At 38.7% G+C, this 21,022-nt stretch overlaps 2 long non-coding RNA genes across 2 annotated transcripts; both read left to right on the forward strand.

Moving 5' to 3' along the window:
* Positions 1-951: 951 nt before the first annotated feature.
* On the forward strand, positions 952-1,914 carry LOC124269226. Its single transcript, XR_006896463.1, has 3 exons — positions 952-1,112; positions 1,374-1,439; positions 1,808-1,914. It is a non-coding gene; the product is annotated as an uncharacterized LOC124269226 (long non-coding RNA).
* A 2,339-nt stretch (positions 1,915-4,253) lies between these two features.
* LOC124269254 lies at positions 4,254-18,172 on the forward strand. The gene is made up of 4 exons (XR_006896473.1): positions 4,254-4,264; positions 17,242-17,376; positions 17,632-17,697; positions 18,066-18,172. It is a non-coding gene; the product is annotated as an uncharacterized LOC124269254 (long non-coding RNA).
* Positions 18,173-21,022: the final 2,850 nt, after the last annotated feature.

Consider the following 21,022-nt stretch of genomic DNA (forward strand, 5'->3'; position numbering starts at 1 on the left):
TGCATACAATCGATGCGTTTGGTCCAACGCCCGTTTAAAATAAATACCAGATAAAATAGTTACAAGAGGTTTAACGACAAAACCATTTTAAAAACATTATCCACAAAACAAAATATTAAGGTACCTTTTAGAGGAAACTCCAAATTTGTTTTCTTCTTTTACTCTATCTTTTTTATATGTTTTTAAGGGCAGGTGTTTTTACATATCCACAAACATAGAAAGTTCCTTTGCCCCCGTAGCACTGCTGAAAGTCAATGATAAATTTACAACCTACTTAGGAAAGTTTAGCAAGGCTGTACAAATAGATATCCAGTATCAACGTGTTTACATTGAGTCAGTTTCATGCCCAAACCGCAAACTCTTCGCATGCCAACACCCACTCAGATTTCCCCCATCCTGACACTCAGAATACCCAATGTGAGTGAGTTAGGTTTTCGCCGTGTTTAGCAATAATTCAGCAATATTATGGCGGGGACACCAGAACTGGGCTTCACACGTTGTACCCATATAGTGAATCGAACCAGAGTCTCCGACAGGACGAGCGAACGCTTTAACCATGAACTAGGTTACCCCTGTCGTCCCCCTGTACACCCGAATATAATGGAAGTATATTTCAACAATAAAGTGCAGGCGCTAATTACTCCAAATGTAATCAAATATTCTTGTAAAATGTGATGGAGATATGTTGGGGTTTTGTGAATAGCACTAGTGTAGTGATATCTAGATAAAACAATGTCATGTGATCACGTGTAGTAATGCTCCCGGCACGTACCTGTAAGCCTGTCATATTCCCTTGACCTTTCATTGAAAAGCGGATCCTGGGGCGAAAATGGGACGCAACTACCGTGTTACCATCGTGTGACCAAGGAATAATAATTTAGTTACATCGAAGAGTACAAAGTGTACGTATTTGTCAGATGATTCCAACCTGGGTTATGCGGTGTATCTGCATTCCGTTGACAAATGCCTTTCTTTGATTACAGGAGCCATAGGTAAGCGCAGTATCGATGATCTTGATCAGAACAAGGATGGCAACATTGACCAATCAGAAGCTGAGAAATTGATGGAAAGACGGGAAGCCGAGTTTCTACTTTCACTTGCTGATGAAAATGGTAAAAATGCTATATTTTCATTCTTTCTCTTATCAAGCCTTTTTTAAGACTTAAATAAATGTCTATATCTTTAAAGTAATTATCATTTTTTAATTTTTAGTTTAGTTTATATATATTTATTTATTTATTATTTATATCATTCTTGTTCTCTTTCTTTCTTTTTTTTGGGGGTGGGGGTGGGGGTTGGGGGTAGTGAGAGGGGAATTGAGAAGGTAAATCCGTATCACGTCTTGAATGCATATTGACAAATCATATTTTCAGGAGACTCGAACATAAGTCTGGAAGAGTTCTCGAGAAGCATCGATGACTTCCTGACCATGGATTCAGGTAATGGAAAATTGGAATTTGATTAGAGTAAAAGATAACGGTGTTAGGGTCTACACCGTAACGTCGCACCTACTGCAACAAAGAAGGTGTCTATGCATAAACAGCGTTCCTCTTCATCATACCAGCTTCTAAATGCTGCTTACAGAGTGAAAGAGGTAGTTGAGAATTAAAGGAAGATGGGCCCGGAGGGGAGGGGTTGTTGGTTGAACGGGGATGTGGATAAAGGACAATAAAGAAAATAATAAAGAGAGAACCAGGCTCAGCGGACCCTGTGCCAAACGACCACCCAATACGCAATTTACTGATTCGATCTATTTTCTGAACAGAGAAACTGGCTGCGTTAATTGGTGTACATTGTCTCCTTTCAGATCCGGGATTGCAGGAAGAGTACAGTACTGCAGTGGAAGAGGACGCAGAATGAAGCTAACGATCAACTTGTTGATACAATGATTTAAATAAATCATCACAGCAAACATTTAATGTTTTGTGTCCTCTCTATTTAGTCTACGACCCTCGCAGGCAGGTGCTGTGAAATGTCATCTCACGTTGTTTGGTGAGTCGTGGTTTGAAAAAAAACCCACTTTTCAAAAAGACACCTTACCAATGTTCATGTCAGCTCGATTAAATTCGAGAAGTTGCGGTTGGTTAGTCCAGTGGTTAAGGCGATGGTTCGTCACATCGATGATCCGGGTTCGATTCCCCATAACGGTACATTGTGTGAAGCCCATTTCTGCTGTTTTCTGCCGCGATACTGCTGAATATTTACTAAATGCAGCGTAAACCCCAACTCACTCACTCTGTTTCGAGAAGGTGCGGTGAGGTAGCCTAGTGGTTAAAGCATTCGTTCCTGTGTAAGGACTGCACATTGGCCGCGTCCACTAATGGGCGACACACCATATAACAACAATAGAAATATCCAAGACCTATAGCAAAGTATACGTCAATTACTTCCTTAAGTTGTTATGACATGGGCGAAATGTAAACAATGTTTTCAACACCGATCTGTGCGTTAAGTTTCGCTCGCCATTGTTACACGCTACATTGTAAACTACCACATTCATTAAATATTGTTACCGTACATGAAACAAAACACCAGGAGTGTCGTCCTTGGTTAAACAAGCTTAAAAGCTGACAACATGACTTCGATGAATATACACCGAAACATTGCAACTGATTGTCAAAAATAAAATTTAATTTTAGTGATTTTGGTTGGGTCAAGTGAGAGTCACTGGAGGATCTGAGATTCCGCTGAGGTGAATAAGGGGAGATAAGTTCTTTGAGATGATGAGATTGATGATGATGATGATGATAATATGTATGAAATAAATGAATGAATGAAGTCACAGCGTCAATTTTATGGGCAACAAAATACCCTGAACCATATTACACACGGAACAACCTGCCCTGCATGTGTGTCCTCTTATCCCAGGTTACCCACTTCTGCCTGCTGGGAACCCCCGGGGAACCCCCCCTTACATTATAATAAAGAAGTTGTATATCCATATAACTTTCTCCGTTGTTCAAATTATCATAGTCTCAACAGATATTGCATTGTCATACGAATTCATAAGAGATTTTCAAGTTATTGTGTTGTCATCCACATGTTGATTTACCTGGTTTCTTCCACATTTCCAATTTCATCATTCTGAGTTTCACCTCAGTTGAGTATTTCAGTGTAGCTCGCAAAGACGAGGTCACGGAGCGGAACGATGACGTTTAGTGTATCTCTGCGTTCAGTTACGTAATTTCCGCAAAGCGCCTGCGACAATTTGCGCCGAAAAAGTCGCTGTGTCCCATCCGTTGGTCCTGTGTATTGTAGTTAAACAGCAATGACTTTCAAGTGTATTTTGCTTTCCATATATACAATCCATTGATCACCCTGGGTTAGGTGTGAGATGTACACGTGCTGGTGAGGGTGTGTTTTTTTAAACAGCAACATATTGCACATTCTAAGGAAATCTCGAATTGATTGTTTTATAAGGTGTCGATATGGTGTTAAGTTCTCTTTCGTGCATTAACTTATTTGTCATGCTAAATTGGTGTGTATATATGTGTGATTGAACAACCCTGTTTACTGAGATAGGAGTAGGAACTTTCACATTTCTCAAGACGTGCACAGTTATGCGTATATGCTCTTGAAAACCTTGTTTGGCAAGATGTGCCTTTCAATTTTGCTATTGTGTGCATGTTCATATTGTATTTCAATCTTGAACATATGCTTTAAACATATTTATATTCTCAGAGAATCTGGTTTGGTAAACAAGCAAAACATTGCTTTTATTAATACCTCACCAGTACATATATACTATAACAGAATGCACAAGAACTGGATATACAAAAAACGTCAAATTAATTCCTATCATAGTAGTAGCAAACAGTCACTGACGCCTTCGGCTAGGTGGATAAAACCGGACGCAAAAATCCCCATATACCCCACATCACAATAGTACACAGAATGTATCTTAAAATACATATATATCAAATACATATAAAAGAAACACATAATGATTTACATACTCATAAGCCTTAACAGGCTTATGAGACACTGTTATCTAGAGGGTCAAAATATACATCATAGAAAGATTTTTCATAAAACCATATAAATACATAACTTTGGCAAAAATATCCTAAATCTCTCATCATGTATATAAAGCATCCAAACATGCTGAAATTCAGTCATATATTTCACTAACATGGTACTGACTAGTCGATTTGAACCACTGCTTCACGGTTCACTGACTGCAGTGGATGCATGTTTTTTTCCATGGGGAGGGGTATAAATGATTTATTCTGCCTGATGTTTTGTACAACACCATCCAAGCAGTGTAAGACCGTGCACCCGGCATACACGGTAATTTGTTCGGTTGTAGGAAAAAAAAGAAAGAAAAATAGTCATGGAAAAAAGTCATAGATTTGGGTAGGAAAACAAGTTATAAACTCCAAACAGGTCAGTATTGATAATGTATTTAAGTCATAACAATATTATCATCAACAGCACTACCACATTTGAACCTAACTTATAAAATTAATGTAATCAATCAAGTAAAATACACGACATCAGAAAATATCATCATAACACTTTCATCTGCAAGGGAGATTATAAGGAAGTATAGCATAGTGGAGCATGTATAGGAATGCAGGTAGGCTGCATAATTAGTATAAGGGGATTTAATAAGGAAAGAAAAATGGGTTAAGTTGGTGGGGGTTGGGGGTTGGGGTTGGGGGTAAGGGAGCAGAAGTAGGCTGTGGGTAAGGGGCCGTGGCTGTCGGTGAAGATTGCAGGTAAGCTGGCTTGGGTGGATGGCATTGACCTTGCGTTAGAGGGGTTGGGCTGCTTTGTTTACGTTTTAGTGGACTGTGATTGGCTAGGGGATGGGCGCGGACCTCGCAGCGGATTTAGAACACTATAGATGAATGAAATTGACTCCCAGGTCTAAATGTGTAGGCATGTGCTGGTGATAGAGTGATAGTATAGGTAAGTGGAATTTTGACGCCTGATCTAAATATATAAGCTAGAAGTGAGTGGTAGTGAGAGGGTTTGTTTGGGAGGTTCTAAATTTTTTGGAGAAAGTTAGAGTTTTGAAGGAAGGTGGCTATGGCATGGAATATATTGGGCGGGTTGTGGGGGTTGAGAAGGAGGTGTATGTTATTGTGGTATTTCGTGGGAATGTTGTTGTGTAATTGCTTAATGTTTGTTTGTTGCAGCTGGTAGTGTGTGAATATGTGGTTTATGTCTTCCTGTGTGTTGCAGTGTGTGCATAATCCGTCTGGATGTCTGTTTTGTTTATAGAGTGTATAGTTTAAGTAAGTGATGCCTGTGATTAGTCTGGTAATTGCCGTGTCAATGTTTTTGATATTTGAATATGTGGGAATTTTTCTTATTGGGGATTTTATAATGGATGTGACCCAGGTTGATTTGTTTGTGTTGATGTTGTGTTGAAAGTTGGTATTTGATATGTTTGTTTTAATGAGTTTTTTTATTTCTGATTTGGATGTGTGGAAGTTGAGGTTTGGTGATATGTGGGATGTGGCGAGTTTGGCTGCTGTATCGGCGGTGTCATTTCCTGAGATGTTTGAGTGGCTGGGTATCCATGTGAATGTGATATTTTTGTTTGAGCGAGTGAGTGAGTCTGTTTGGATTATTATATTGTGTATGAGGTCTGGGCGCGATTTAGAATGCATGTTGTGAAGTTGTTTGATAGAATTGAGTGAGTCGGTTAGGATAAGGAAGTTTGTTTGGGGAAGGGAGGGTATTAGGTGTAGTGCAGTGAGAATAGCAGTGAGTTCGGCAGTGTTTATTGTGGTGTAGTTGGTATAGTGAAAATTTGTTGTGATGGGAGGGGTTTGTTGAACATGTATGCCTAGGCCTGTGGGTTTGTTAGTGCTGACTGATGCATCTGTATACTAGTATATGTGTGTGTGTTTGGGGTAGTTTGTATTTAAGTAGTTGTTTGTGATATTAGCTATGGTGGGTTGACGGGTGTTTTTAGGTAGTTGTTTAAGGATTGTGTCAAGGGACATGTCTGTGATGGGTGGGGGTTTGTCGTGAATGTAGCTAGTAATGGCAGGTGTGTGTTGTATGGTGTTTAGCTGTTGTGCATGTAGCAGACTGTATAAGTGGGTTAGGCATGATGCTTTAAGTGGGTTTGATTTGAATTTTTTAAGCGTAGATTTTTTAATGTTTTTATATTTGTTTGTGATTAATTTAAATATGGGGTTGTGTTGGGCCCCAGCCCAGTAAGTGATTGTGGTTTATTTTATTCTCTGTGTGATTGAAGAGGTGCCTGTGAGTAGAAGTAGTGTGTTGAGAGAGGTACCACTCCTCGCGCCGAGGGCTAGTTTAAGGGCTTTAAATTGGATGGAATTAAGTTTTTGAAGATTATGGGAGGTGAGGTTGTGGAGAACCGGTGCGGCGTAGTCCAATCTCGATAATATGAGAGTTTTGTATATATTAATGAGGGTATGTTTGTCGGCACCCCAGTTTGTGCCGCTGATGGCTCGCATTAAGTTAAGATCTTTTTGACATGAATTGACCAAGTTATTAATGTGGGGTGTCCATGTCATGTGGTGGTCGAAAGTTACTCCTAGAAATTTCGCTTCTTTTTTTAATTCAATTTCTTGGTTGTTTAAGTGTAGTTTGGGGGTATGGGTCCGAGATGGTGTTGTGAGATTTGATTGTTATTTGTCTCTCGTTTAGAAAAGAGTGAATGAAATTTAGTATTCGACCGTGAATGGCATGTTTTTGAAGTTTTTGTAGTAGGCCGTTATGCCAAACCATGTCGAATGCCTTGCTGAAGTCAATAAAAATGGCCATAGTGTATTGTTTCTGTGCTTGTGCTACTTTGACATCTTGTTCTAAATGTAGTATGTGGTCTAAAGTTTGTCGATTTGGAGTAAAGCCGCTCTGGTCCTCCTTAAGTAAGTTGTTGGTTAAAATAAGGTGTTTGAGCCTGTTGTTTATAATTGTTTCAAGGGTTTTACAGAGGTGGGAGGTAAGGGAGATGGGGCGGTATGAATCAGGCTCGTTATTGGGTTTCCCTGGTTTGAGGATTGGTACCACTCTGGCTGTTTTCCAGCTGTTAGGGATAGTTCCTGTGGTCCAGATATGGTTGAAGAGGGTAAGTGTGAGGTTAAGCATGTTGGGAGGTAATTTATTTAGTATTGTGTATGTGATGGTATCTGGACCTGGGGCTGAGGCTGATTGTTTGTTTTTGAGTGCAGATTTGAGTTCATGTATGTTGATTATTTTATTTATGGGTTTGTCTGTGTGGGGAGGTTGTGGGGTGTAAGGGGGGTGGTTTTTAATAGTGTTTTGGAAGGTGGGTGGGTAGTTGGTGGAGCTGCTTGTAGCCGAGAAGTGGCAGCAAATGCATTTGCTTTGTCTTTGTTTGTGGTTTGGTCCGGAAAGTTAGGTGAAATGGTTTTTTTTGAAATGCCCTTTATGGCTTTAAATTTATTCCACAAGGTCCGGGGATTTCGATGAGATTGCCTGAGGGTAGAACAGAAATTTCTCCAGTGGGTGATTTTTGCTGCCTTGATAATTTGTTTAGTTTTGTTACGTAGTTGTTTAGCTAAATGTAATTTTGAACGGTCCCTTTTTGATTGGTTTAGGGCCTTTTTTCTAGCCTTTCTGGCATTTATAATTTCATGGCTCCACCACGGGACTGTTTTTTGTGAGGGGTTGGGCCGAAAAGTAGGGATGCATTTGTCTGTGATATTTAGAATTATGTTTGTAAGATTGCTGTTAAATGTGTTTATGTCGGGGCTGTAGATGGCTGAGGTATTTACTTGCTTGCATAATGTTGTGATTTTTTTCCAGTCTGCTTTGTTTATGTTGTATCTGGTTTCTGTGGGTGTGGGTGTGGGTGTGTGTGTGTGGGGTGGGTGGTGGGGTGGTGGTGGTGGTTGCATGGGTGGGAATGTGTGAGGTAATGGTGATTTTGATGGGGCAGTGGTCGCTGCCCAAGGTGTCGGTGTGTACCTCCCAGATACAAGCTTGTGTTAGGTTGGGGGTAGTGAATGTGATGTCTATGGCTGTGGGTGTTTGGAGGTGGGTGAGGGGGTAACGGGTGGGTTGATTGTCATTTAAGGAAGTTAGGTTATGTTGGTCTAGCCAGTCGACGAGGCGGGTTCCGTTAATATCAGTGTAGGGTCTTGTGCCCCACAGTGGGTGACGTGCGTTAAAGTCTCCGAGTAAAATGGTGCTGGGAGCTATGACAGTATTGCCAAATCTTGGGGGGTGATTTTGATAGTAGGACTTCTGTAAACGTTAATAATTGTGATTTCTTTGTTATTTAGTTTAGTGTTGATAGCCAGGACTTCTAGATTGGTTACGGGAATTTGCAAAATGGTATAATTTAACTTCGCTGCAATGTAAATGCCCACCACCCCGCCAGGGGGGCCTGGGTAATTATGTGGCCGAGGTCTATCTTTCCGATAGTCACAGTCTTACGGCCAGCGTGTCTTATATTAGCTGCTAGAAGAAAGCCATATGAGTAAAAGCATTAACTGATAATCCCATGAGTTCATTAATTGGTGTGATATCGTCAAGCTCAAAGCAAGTTAAACAAACAATCATGTGACTTGTGACTTTTAATGCCACAATCCGTTAAGAACAAAACAAATAATAATCTGTTCATTTCTCCTGTTTTGATAAGATCCAACTGCTTACAGCGTCACACTAAAGGAATAGTTATCTTGAAAGTGAAATAGTATAAACAAAGTACAGGACGTTTTTATAACAGTTGTGGTTGAATTAGCTTTTTACAAATAACTGGAGAACATTTGTTTTATTAATGACGATAAAAATGGAACATATAAAATATAGTATAAACAAGGTAAATAACTGGCCTACGTTTGGAGTGCAAGGTCAGCATGTATATAAAGTTAAACTCATAACAGAAATGATTTATTTTCTACACGGATGAAAGGTTCAGTACATCACAGGACAATGTTAGCAGCATCCGGGATTTGTTATAAGAAGTAAGGTTGTAAAAACGTAATCAAGAAAGTTGACCCAACAGTGATTTCATTTATGAATTGAGCGTCTTCCTTTCCCTTGATATTATATTAAATTGGTCGTTTGCCAGCATCTCTTGACATTCAGTGTGATTAGGAACTGAACCACGACTGACAAATGCACTGTTTGGTGATGATCAAACGACAACGAACATCTGTGTCTTCATTGAAAGCACCGTGGTTGCGATGACACGTGTTCGAGGCCCCAAATTGCCCCTTGTCTATGTGACAGTGCCCGGATGACGAGGGAGATTAAAGGAGGGGCGGGGACTCGGAAACTTCAGAAACTACATCAGCAAATCTTGACTTGGTTGGACACAGTGACGGTTGGGATATTGTAATGTGTTGAAAGTGCATTTCCTTCTTCATAGCAATGTGCCATGAGGCGAAATCCTTGAAAAAGTACTTATATGACACCATCTTATTTTTCCATTTTTTGTTGAAATTGTGTTTGTGGGTTGTCAAAGAATGTCTAAGTATGTACAGTTGGCATGCTCACTCCCTGTCCTCTCCTTGCTCTATACTGACATGGTACAACAGAGTTGTGGATCCTTGTACGGTAGAGAGGATTACCAGTGTAAACACTACTGGTGCAGACAGAATGGCATCTTGTCTATGAACCGCCCGACCATTATACAGGCGGACAATACGGGAAATGAATGACCTTTACACCGGAGTGTTGACTGGTCAGCTGTTTGGGGATACTAGTTGGGCTGTTTGGGGATACTAGTTGGGCTGTTTGGGGATACTAGGTGAAGTGAAATGATGCAACAATCTGCTTGTTAGATTTTCGTTCTCACGTATGGGTATGTGTGTGTGTGTGCGCGTGTGCGTGCTTGGGTGCGTGCCCTCGCACTGGATGTTGAACGTTATCTTTAAATTGAACTTTTGAAAATAATGAGGGAGATTCAGAGAGGGGCAAAACTTCAGAAACTACATCAGCAACATTTGTGGGAGTAGATACGCGTACTACGATCATTTTTTTTGTAATTCCCGTTTCCCCGTCACGGCTTTTCTTCCCCCGAGGTCTTAGGAGTACACCCTCCCCAAAACCCATATTTAAATAGAAAAATGAAGCAATTCCACATACGTAAACATGCAAAGTACACACAATATGGCAATGCTAACACTGAGACCATTCTGATTTATTGAGCAGAGTAAGATTGGCACTATTTTGCCGGTTCTGCCACTTTTGCACTGTACCTTTTCACCTGCAGCGTGCAGATTCTTGGTACTTTTTAGTATTTCATTTATTTGTTTAGATTGGTTATTTTGGTGTTTTAAGGGCTGGGGCCCGCTGATTGAGTCTATTATAATAATTGTATTTTTATTGTGTTGTTTAACGAGCTGGACATTAATGGGACGCATTGATAGTAATGAAAACGTATAAGAAGATATTATACCTCAACATACAAACCTACCCCGATAGCTCCTCCTGTACATCCTGTATATATAAGCAAGTTGTTTTTTTTTATTTAGGATTTATTATTGCTAAACACACATTTAACCGAGCTGAAGAAGGGTGTCTCCAATTGCCTGTTCGCTGCTTTAAACACCTGAAGTTGTCTGATATTTGTCAGACACGCCAATTATCAGACAACTTTGGATCAATTAGGCGTGACTGTGATTACAACCTAGTTTTACCCACTGACGTAATAGACCTACCCCATAGACTAACGAGATGTTTTCATATGGTGTCCTCTCATTTGTGAGAACTCCCAGTTGTGAGACACATTAATTAATGGTTCAGTGCACATAGGTGATGTTTCCACATCCCTACAATGAAAGTGGGATCAGCCCAGCCCGTTTCCACATCCCTACAATGAAAGTGGGATCAGCCCAGCCCACTACCCACAGGAGGCATAGTTCATTGATGAGTTGATTAATGAAATAGATTATCAAAGATTATATTTAAACAGAAGAAATAGTTCATTGAATATTTTATTTATTCAGAAGAATATGTAATTATGATAACGCATTTTTATAGACTATTATGAAGTTTGAAAGTCATTTTGGTTTAAACATATTTTATTATTATTTATGAAAATGAATTGGGATTGGTGAAGTATTACTGCTTATGTTAACACCGCTCCCACGCCACATAAAATATAAAATGAAAGTACATATATATATATATGTTTGGAGAGGATGTTGCCCATTATTTCATGGAAAATTGGAAAAGATTTCTAGACGACTGCTTCATAATTTGGCCATTTTCTGAGGAGAAACTAAATACTTTTTACGAACTATTAAATAGCATGGACGAAAATCTTGTTTTCACTATGGAGGCAGATCAAACTAAAACAGCTTTCTTAGACACAATGGTCATCAAATCGGGGCGGAAATTGGACACAGATATCTTCTACAAACCTACAGATACGAAACAATATTTAAACTTCAAATCTTGCCATCCGAGCCACACCAAAAGAAGTCTTCCATATAACCTGGCACGAAGAATATGTACAATAGTTTCAAACCAAGACACCCGCAATCAAAGACTGAATGAACTTAGGACGTTTTACTATTACGGGAATATCCAAAATCTCTTGTTGAAGACGGAATATATAAAGCTTTACAGCTTAATAGAGACGATCTTTTGACAGGAACGATGAAACAAACCAATGAGGAAAAAGTAATTGATTTTGTATCTACTTATAATCCGTTGAACCCAAATGTGTTCCAGAACATAAAACAAATATGTGCATCTTAGAACAAGATGAAAACTGAAATCAATGCTGAAATCTAGAAAAATAATAAATAGCAAAGACAAAATCAGAATCTTAAAAGATACTAACAAAAGCCAAATTTATTTCAAAGAAACAGAATTTATCAAATCCTACTGTGTCTAGATGCAACAGAGGTAACTGTGGAACGTGTCGACATATTGTTGAAGGACACTCTGTAACTTTCACGAGACACGGAGAATTCTATGTAAAACAGAATTTTGACTGCTCTTGCAAAACATAATATATGTCATAACATGCACAGGCTGTAATGAACAGTATATTGGTCAATCAGAAAATTTAAGAGCCCGGGTTCGTGTCCACAAACAACAAATAAAGTGTCCTGAAACCCGATGTATCCCACTGAGTGAACATCTAGATGTCTGTGCGAAAGGAAACGATGTTAAATTTACAATATTTCCTTTTTATCAAGTTCAAAATTCGGACAAAGTAAAACGAATTTTAAAAGAACACTACTTCATAGACAAGTACAAACCAATGTTAAACCATTGCAAGCTGTGACCTTGTCGCTCTAGAATGTTGTCCCTATTATGACGTCACAATATATATGTAATGACGTCATACTGTAACCGCTACAATCTCCCTGAAGAGTAAAGAATGAAACATGTTGGAGAAAAAGGCATTCTGTTTTTATTTATCTATGCAATGCAATTTATCGAGTCTAGACCAAATTGTCCAGTGTTTGACACTATAAGTATTGATCTACACAACTGGTATACAATGACAGGCATCAGCCAAGTCAGCGATAAACTATTTGCTAAGTTGTCATAATTAGAGACTTACAGTTGTGTGTGTCTAACAAGCTATTGTAGGAATATAAATCAATCACGAGAATGTTGTTGAGTTAATTTCAGTATTTCCCTGTGAAAATTTGAAGGTTGTGTCTTGATGATATAATCATGGACAGATTCAACTATTTTCTGGTGTACACAAGGAGTGAATTCTTTGTTTCCGTTCAAAATATTATCCAGGTTATAACGGGTAGTTGTTATCCACAAGAGCAACATGCACTGTCTATTAAATGTCTGTTATACTTATCGGCGTTTGGGTCGCTACATCCGAGCCTGAGGCAGCAGTGAACGATTTGACAAAAACAAGAGCCATAATTAAGATCAATATAAATCTTGTTTTCTGTTTTTGTAATTAGGTTTTAAAATTCTTTGAGACTGCATGACTCTTTGCAATTTGGTAGGGCATTCCATAAATTTATTGTGTCAGGTAGAAAGGGTTTGGCATAAGGGGCATTTCGACTGTAAATTTCAGAGTTATTTCTTAAACTATAGCTTGTAGTTTCGGAAAGGGAGTAAATCTGAGTAGGTAAATTAATTTCTCTTTGATCACGAAGTTACCTACACAAAGTGTTTAATTATTAAAGACATTTACCTGAGTATGTTGATCAATTTATCTTTTAAAGTATCATTAGGTTACCTCCACAAGATTCAGTTACATAGCAAATCAGTAATTAGCTAGGGTGAATCCATTCTATCAGACAGGGGAGTATGGTGGGTTTTCGTTGTTAATTACCTACTCCACTGTCTCATAACTGGGAGTCTCACAACTGGGAGCTCTCACAAATGGGAGTAGACCTTTCATATTAGTGGTTTTAACCCCTGGCTGCCGAGTTTTTTTCAGGCGCACATTTTCATACAGTTTGAAAAGTGAACGTTGTGCGAGAATTGCTCTCGCGTGGTCCTGGATCTACGTAAGGCTATAAAATTACACAGAAATGTAGAATATTAAATTTCCTATCCGTTGGTATAAATATAAGTGCAACTACCTTGGCGGTTTGAGAAATAGACCTTGCTAAATGTTGTCCAAATTTTTGTTATGCGTTAAAAACAGTAAATTTCTCCGCTTTTATCGCGCACCGATAAAAGCACTGTGCTACGAATTTTTAATGGGCCATCTTTACGGAAAGTGTGAGCGAAGGAAATACAGCCTGATATCTGAACGACATAAGTGTATATGAATTGGGTTTATGTGCTTGTGCATAGCGTTATACGCTCAACATTAAAAATGACTCGCAATAAATGTCAAAAATGTATTTTCTTCTATGACGTCAAACGACGAAAGAGAGGTCATACACGTATAATGATAAGGGGGCATAACTCCGTTATGCGTAACACTAGGTCAATGTAACTCAGATCACTTTGAGAAAATGTGTTGTGGATACGGACGCTATATTTTCGTTATTTTATATTCTGGTGAACCTCACTATTCCAATTCAAAGTTCCCCAATGAGAACGGATGCGCTTTGGTAGTTTCACAATTTATAAGAAAAGATGACAACGTATTACATTTGAAAGCACGTAATAGCGATTTGAATGGCCCTATCCGATATATAAGTTAGTTCTTAGATTCCCATATTCTCCTGTTTGTGTAGATGTAATTTGACTAATTTTGCATCGTTATTACCAGAGTACTAGCCATATCTTCAAATGTAACGAAATTGCTGAAAATAATACAACATTTTACTTGACGTCATCGCTTGTTTTATGCATTTTGCGACGTCGGAAAACGACGACATTGGTATGCTGATTAGTTTATATCTCACTTAATTTCCATTAATTGTATAAAAGGTCTAGACTTCTATGTCAGAATTTTACACTCTTTAGACAAAACATAAAATGACTGATTTTTCCATTTAAATAGTGTCCTGAATATACAATTGTATCAACAATTAGACAGTTTGACAGCGTATCTTATTGTGACCAACACGCGCACCTGTTTGGCATCAATTTAACGTAAATAAAAATAATATTTCACAACACCCGAACATTTTGTTTGGGATAAGAATTTTGTTTGTTTATGATTATGAAGCTATTTCTCTTCATACGTATGCAATGACAGATGCATAAAGATAGCTTTTGAACTATATATTAGAATATGGATATAAGATTTGTCCGAATTAACACATGAGATGGTATATATATTTTTCAACAATTTTCCTATGAGTAGTTAGAGTTTGATATCCTGTCATCACAATATTATTTAATCGAATATGAATTGAATATATTATCGAAAACAATGATAGAGAATCATAAAACGTTGCCAACAAACGCGCACCTTGCCGATCTATATGCATCATTCTTTTGTCTATAAAACGACACAAAATTATGCAATGAACAAGACAATTCCTTTAAATATGTGTGCATGTACATTTCATACCATATATAAATAATTGTCATTAATATTATCAGTTTTGCGTATAAGGTTGAATCATATCACCGTTCATTAACCTGTTCATATGAAATTGCAATATTAGTCCAAATAAATTGAATATTGTACATCATAGGAACTAAAGTAATTGCAGTTATGGCTACGTTTGATCTTCTAACACTTGTGTAAAGGTTTAAAATATGGTGTATTGCAATAAATATGTCACTTTCTTATGTAAATATGATTCAAACAATCAAAAACTTTCAAAGAATAAAACACCGTAAACCCTATATGCATGTATGATATGATGTTGAACAAGGCTAAATGTAGATACTGAAGTCAGTTTCATGAAAAAGTATCCGAACTATGCGCAAAATATACATCATAATACTGACAGTGTAATCGGAAGGATATGGCGATTGTGTTTACTCTTGTTCAACCGACCTTCACCTCAAAGAAATTGCCTAATATGTACAACAATGTTGACGTATGACATCACTACCGCTGACCGATTTCTTACAAAATGGCGGCTTTGCTGACAAGGGTACACAGGATTTTGCGAGGACCCTTCCACTGATTCAGGGATCGTTTGTACATAAATATGAGATGTAAGTAATCAGAATGATTCTGACTATCTGTGTATTGTTATATGTTTTTATCGTTTTCACTATAAGTAAGGGAAAAGGCCAGAAATGCAGATAATTACCGTTGTCGTTCTGCGTGATTTTGCGTCAGTCATGGCGTCACGCTGCACGGAAACTTTGACAATTTCTTATGAATTATCAAATCATTGCATTGTATCTATTAATAATTTGCTATTTCTTGCTACGATACTCTTTCCATGCATATTCCAAAGGTATTGAGCCATTGCAAGCAATGAATAGACGGATGAATGTTGAAAAATTTCAGAAAATGCTACCCAGTGTAAAATCGGAATTTGTCTTTGTTTACATTTCAGAACAAACGCAGTCTTTCAAGCACAGCGTTCGTTTTCACACCCAATATGTTTCGTCTCATTTTATCTAGACAGTTGTTATTGGTGACACAGACCAGTTGCAATTTGATTCTAAAATGTATGGGGAATTCAGTGATGCATTTTTCGAAGCTGAATATGAAATATACGTGATGTAATAGGCGTCTCAATGCCGGCTTTCGCGAAACGTGATTTTGTAAACACTATCCAATATGGCGGAAAGCGCTCTACGGTGTTCGTGTAAGTGCATTTTCGAAAACATCCCAACAGATTCTAGATTCATCGGCAACGTTTCAGAATTATAATTAGCGATTTCATGTAAAACTGATATCAGTGATCATGAATATGTTATTTTTGAAATTCAATACTCCCAGTAATTATCCGATTTTCACATTTCAAAACATACAGCAAATAACGCTGTGAATCGCAATTTCGTACTGTGTCAAAAATGGCGACATTTTCGATGAAGCCAATTTTGAAAGGTCATTTTCAGCACTTGAGCTTTGTCTAAAATAATAGTAGATGGTATCAAGAAACAGGAAATTTCCTGCAGAATTCGAAACTGTGAAGTGTATTTGTGTGCGTGGGATATTTTGATTTTTAATGGACTTGATATTGAGGGTTGAAGGGGAAGGACATATATGTCCCTGTGGCATCCAGGGGGTTAAGCTGACTTATCATTTTGTTTGCATACTGACGACTTGTGTTCAGCAACCCGGGTGTTAATGGGCCTGAGAGTCTCGCCAATATATTGATTGTCACAGCTGCATGGTATTTGGTATACACATCCTCTAGGGTTGGGGCTTCCATTGCTAGATCCTCTTCCATTTGCCCGGAGGAGACATAAACCAGCAATGAATCGTGATCAAGGTGTATACCTGCAAAGTGCGTGGGACCTCTTGATTAACTTTAGATAAAAGAATACTAATGTTCATTGACTTCGGCTTTTCACAGTTTGTGTTCATAATGTTCATCAAAACAGGATTATAGATTTCCCATGTAATTAATTGAGTTACTCCCAGAGGTACAGAGGTGGATACGACGGGCTGTTGGGCTTCCTCTGCTCCCCCTATAGCTGACAAGAAACTTGAAACCAAGATCGAGTAAACAGTTAAAACATAAACTCAATGAAGCTGCAAGTTTGCACCTGAACAATTTAAAAAATCAAAACAACACAAATATGTAATAAGAATAAATAACCATCACTAAACTATCGATAGTCACACATACTATCGATGCATCGATAGTTTTTCATTTGTACCATCGATCAATTGTTTTCGGAATAATTGCAATTCATTACAGCCCTGTTAATTATATTGCTTAATATATTCTTATGCACATAACTTTGGATCAATCAATTACCCAATAAAAGTAACAGTGCAGTGTACCCGAGTGCAACCAACCATAGCTTGGAGCCATAGGTAAGCCGCAGTATCGATGATCTTGATCAGAACAAGGATGGCAACATTGACCAATCAGAAGCTGAGAAATTGATGGAAAGACGGGAAGCCGAGTTTCTACTTTCACTTGCTGATGAAAAATGGTAAAATGCTATATTTTCATTCTTTCTCTTATCAAGCCTTTTAAGACTTTAAATAAATGTCTATATCTTTAAAGTAATTATCATTTTTAATTTTAGTTTAGTTTATATATATTTATTTATTTATTATTTATATTGTTCTTGTTCTCTTTCTTTCTTTGGGTGGGGTGGGGGTGGGGGTTGGGGGTAGTGAGAGGGGAATTGAGAAGGTAAATCCGTATCACGTCTTGAATGCATATTGACAAATCATATTTTCAGGAGACTCGAACATAAGTCTGGAAGAGTTCTCGAGAAGCATCGATGACTTCCTGACCATGGATTCAGGTAATGGAAAATTGGAATTTGATTAGAGTAAAAGATAACGGTGTTAGGGTCTACACCGTAACGTCGCACTTACTGCAACAAAGAAGTTGTCTATCCATAAACAGCGTTCCTCTTCATCATACCAGCTTCTAAATGCTGCTTACAGAGTGAAAGAGGTAGTTGAGAATTAAAGGAAGGTGGGCCAGGAGGGGAGGGGTTGTTGGTTGAACGGGGATGTGGATAAAGGACAATAAAGATCATAATAAAGAGAGAACCAGGCTCAGCGGATCCCGTGCCAAACGACCACCCAATACACAATTTACTGATTCGATCTATTTTCTGAACAGAGAAACTGGTTGCATTAATTGGTGTACATTGTCTCCTTTCAGATCCGGGATTGCAGGAAGAGTACAGTACTGCAGTGGAAGAGGACGCAGAATGAAGCTAACGATCAACTTGTTGATACAATGATTTAAATAAATCATCACAGCAAACATTTAATGTTTTGTGTCCTCTCTATTTAGTCTACGACCCTCGCAGGCAGGTGCTGTGAAATGTCATCCCACGTTGTTTGGTGAGTCGTGGTTTGAAAAAAACCCCACTTTTCAAAAAGACACCTTACCAATGTTCATGTCAGCTCGATTTAATTCGAGAAGTTGCGGTTGGTTAGTCCAGTGGTTAAGGCGATGGTTCGTCACATCGATGATCCGGGTTCGATTCCCCATAACGGTACATTGTGTGAAGCCCATTTCTGCTGTTTTCTGCCGCGATACTGCTGAATATTTACTAAATGCAGCGTAAACCCCAACTCACTCACTCTGTTTCGAGAAGGTGCGGTGAGGTAGCCTAGTGGTTAAAGCATTCGTTCCCTGTGTAAGGACTGCACATTGGCCGCGTCCACTAATGGGCGACACACCATATAACAACAATAGAAATATCCAAGACCTATAGCAAAGTATACGTCAATTACTTCCTTAAGTTGTTATGACATGGGCGAAATGTAAACAATGTTTTCAACACCGATCTGTGCGTTGAGTTTCGCTCGCCATTGTTACACGCTACATTGTAAACTACCACATTCATTAAATATTGTTACCGTACACGAAACAAAACACCAGGAGTGTCGTCCTTGGTTAAACAAGCTTAAAAGCTGACAACATGACTTCGATGAATATACACCGAAACATTGCAACTGATTGTCAAAAATAAAATTTAATTTTAGTCATTTTGGTTGGGTCAAGTGAGAGTCACTGGAGGATCTGAGATTCCGCTGAGGTGAATAAGGGGAGATAAGTTCTTTGAGATGGGATGGAAACCTTTTATTGTAGAGACAGTCGTGCTGATTTATCTCCAAGTGATTCTAGACATTTGGAAACAAACGACAAGTTTGACACAGGTCGAAAGTTTTTAAATTGGTTGGGATCAGATCCAATTTTCTTGAGTATAGGCGTGACTATAGCATGTTTGAACACAAGGTGAACATGACCGAGGGAGAGTGATGTGTTGAATATGTCCCACAATGCCGGAGCCACGCGATCAATCAGAGACTTGAACAACCAGGTGGGAACAGCATCGAGAGCCGATGATTTGGAATTGGCACTTTTATGCCTTTCAAAACGATATCGACGGACACGTGACTGAAACTGTGGAGCGGCTGTCCAGAGAACTTGTGTTTCTCGTCAACTAATGAACTGCGACAAGTGTGATTAACATGAAGGTTCCGTATCCTGTGTATCTTGTCTTGGAAGAATGCTGCAAAATTATTTGCAAGTGCTGTGGAATCATCGTGTTCAGGAAACCTGTGTTCTGCATTACCTTTAAGCAATTGATTTAGTAGTCAGAAGAGTTCTTTGCTGTTATTTCTGTTGTCTTCGATGGTTTTAGACACAAAATATTTCTTTGCACTTCTTAGGGCATAATTGACATTTTTTCTGGCAACCTTGAACATCTGGTGATGAATCTCAAGCTTGCTTTTACGCCATGTCTTCTCCGCAGCCCTGGCCAAATGTTTCCTATGTCGGACCCTGTCATCATACCAACTGGTATTAGGTCTGATTATGACTGATTGTGTCCTGAGAGGTGCATGGGTATCCACAGTTGTCACAAGACTGTCATTTGACAATTTCACATTTCTTATCAATATCATTGTTGGTAAGAACATTGGCCTCAATGTCACACTGATTTAAATCATCAACAAAAGCATTCACATCAATATTTCGAGTCTTTCGGTAGGTAAATGTTTTCCGGACTGGTCCAAGCTTACCAAGAGCAGTTGAAGCATTAATTAAGAAATGGTCTGAGATTTGATGATCAAATACATCCTTTACTGAAATGAGGTCATCAGTGTCTCTGGTAATTACCAGATCCAGCGTATGTCCGCGATGATGAGTGGGACACCTGACGTGCTGTCGAAGATTGACTGATGACAATAACTGTAGGAATTGTTGTGCATACGTCCACGTTGGATTGCTGATCATTGGATGTTGATGTCCTTGATGCGAGTATAAACAGTGATACCACATAGCGCGTTGGCGTTCGACATTGGTTGAAGTCTGGAATACTGTGGCAAAATGTGTCATGTAATGTGTTTATGCTCACTTTATCAACCACTGGTTTGTCATAATTATCAAGGGTGAACACTGACATGGCTCTGTCAAATGTTACTGACAGGGTTGTCCATGGCTCAAATACTATAATGTCTTTCAATCAACCACACTTTCTCTTTCTTGAAGTAGTAGCATTAACACAGAAACTTTTAGCACAACGCTAGCTTAACATGTAGCTATGGTCTTGACAGCTTGGGCAAGAAATCACCGTGCTAATAATCAGATTGACCCACATGCACAACTAGACAGTGCTTTGGATGGCAATTACTTCCCCAGTACATTAGTAGATCTTTACATACATTATAACATTGCAGAACCCCGCTCTCGAGAGCTGGACGAACACCCCATCCCCCTTGTCTGCCTGTCGTAATATAGCATGTAGTTATGTCTGAGTAAGAGAGGCACATTTCAGTTTGTTGTAATCATATTGACAGCCAGCACTTCAGCTGAACAGGCAGACTAGTACTTGATAAAATGATTCCCCGTGAGTTTACTGAGTGTCTGTCATAGCCTGTAGGTGCCCCTTCCTGACTGACACATTCCCCGGGGGTGGGGCCGGGGTAAGTGAGAGTGTTAGTCTCACAGACAAACTCCTTCCAAAATACATGTTTCAACCACTCTGCTTCACACCACTCAATATGAACTCGATTAATTTTTAAACATGTCTGTCATTTCTCAGCATGTTAAATTACTCCGAATATTGTTTTTTCCCAGGGTGAATCTTCTTATAAGGTTAGAAC

The sequence above is a fragment of the Haliotis rubra genome, unplaced genomic scaffold, assembly GCF_003918875.1.
Source record: "Haliotis rubra isolate DU_JTF1 unplaced genomic scaffold, ASM391887v1 Scf143, whole genome shotgun sequence".
Taxonomy (NCBI): domain Eukaryota; kingdom Metazoa; phylum Mollusca; class Gastropoda; order Lepetellida; family Haliotidae; genus Haliotis; species Haliotis rubra.